Source organism: Belonocnema kinseyi, chromosome 10 (genome assembly GCF_010883055.1).
Source record: "Belonocnema kinseyi isolate 2016_QV_RU_SX_M_011 chromosome 10, B_treatae_v1, whole genome shotgun sequence".
Taxonomy (NCBI): domain Eukaryota; kingdom Metazoa; phylum Arthropoda; class Insecta; order Hymenoptera; family Cynipidae; genus Belonocnema; species Belonocnema kinseyi.
In genome coordinates, this window is record NC_046666.1 from 102,248,636 (window position 1) to 102,250,501 (window position 1,866).

Sequence of the window (1,866 nt, forward strand, 5' to 3'; positions counted from 1 at the left end):
TTTGACAGGCGTCATTTGAAGGATCAAGCTCGACGAAAATGGTTCACATTAGTGAATACTAATGCCATCTTTTAGAATTTTCAGGTACTTATCAGACTGCCTGGTATAAGCAAAGATTCAATATTTTTAGATGTAGATATAGTGCACTTGCAGAGATTCAATGTTAAAAATTAATTAAAATGTCAATTAATCTACACAGCAGACGTCAAATTTAGGAACAGTTTTTGCAAGAAAAATTTTCAAAATATTTTCAACATCCTCATTCGAAAGGATTCAATATTCTTAGGTATCGAGAGAGTGCACTCGAAGACATTCAATTTTAAAAATGTATTAAATCAGAAATTAGTCTACATAGTAGGCGTCAAATTTAGTAACAGTTTTTACAGGAAAAATTTGCAGGCTCCCGAATAAAAATGCTTCGACTTGAGTTCGACTTGGTCATGTCTTTAGTTCGTCTCCAAGACCTCGATGTCTGGCTGCTTCTCAAAACTGAGTCGCGACCTAAGCCTTCGTCTTACTTTTATGGCCACGACAGGTAAAACGGCGTTTACTTGTCTCAAGTATCCTGCCTTAATATGAACCTTTTTCGACTCATAAATAAGTTTAAAATTGATGAATGAAAAATTTGTAATTATTAAATTAGCTATTTTTAATTAAAAAATTCAGAATCTGTAGGTCTGAACGAGTATAGCCCTTAAAAATTTTCTCCAAAAAAATAAAAATGGTAACGTTCTAGAAGGATCTCTTAAACTGTTAGAAATGCGTAGAAAAACAATGTTTTCTGTATCATCATCAAACAAGTATAATACAAATGAAAATCCGTAAATAAGTTGATTGAATACATACATTGTGTAGATTCTACAAGATTGCTTAATAATTAACATAGATTAGCTTTTATGACATTTAGAATCCTTTTTTTTGGGACAGGTATACACTTGAAGTTATAAGCCTCTCGTGTTGTAGTCATACAAATTTTACTCAAGATATTAATTTATGTCTCTAAGACATAGAAAGTTGTCTCCGAGACATAAATTGAAATCTGGCTCCATCTCAAAACTGAGACATGCTTCAGGCTATTTTCTACGTCCTTATTCGCAAAGATTCGTTATTCCTATACATCGATATAATGCAATCAAGAGAGATTCCATCTTAAAAATTAATTAAAATATAAATATTATTCTAAACAGCAGACATCGAATTAAGCTACAATTTTTGCAGGAGAAATTTGCAAACTATAATCTACGACTTTATTCGCAAAGATTCATTATCCTTAGATTTCTTTATAGTGCACTCGGAGATATTCAAGGTCAAAAACTAATTAAAATAGAAATTATTCTACACAGCAGACGTCGAATTTAGTAACAATTTATAAAGGAAAAATTTGGAGGGTTTTTTATACGTCCTTATTTGTGAAGATTCAGTATTCTTAGATATCGACGTAATGTACCCGGAAAAATTAAATATAAAAAATGAATTGAAATAGAAATTATTCAACGCTGCAGACGTCGCATTAGGTAAAAAAAAAATTACAGGAAAAATTTGCAGGCTATTTTCTACGTCCTTATTCTCAAAGACTCGTCATTCTTAGATGTCCACATAATTCACTCGGAGAGATTCAATGTTGAAAATTAATTAAAATAGAAATTATTCTACACAGAAGACGTCGAATTTAGTAACAACTTTTGAAGGAAAAATTTGCTAACTATTTTCTACGTTCTTATTCGCAAAGATTCATTATTCTTATACAGGGTCTCCCACGAGAACTGTGGTTAATTTTGTGGGGGGGTTGTGTACAAAAAATAAGCAAAAAAGTCCGAAAATTTTTTTGGTCATATGTTTATTCTGGGCACAACAGAGGGTACACGT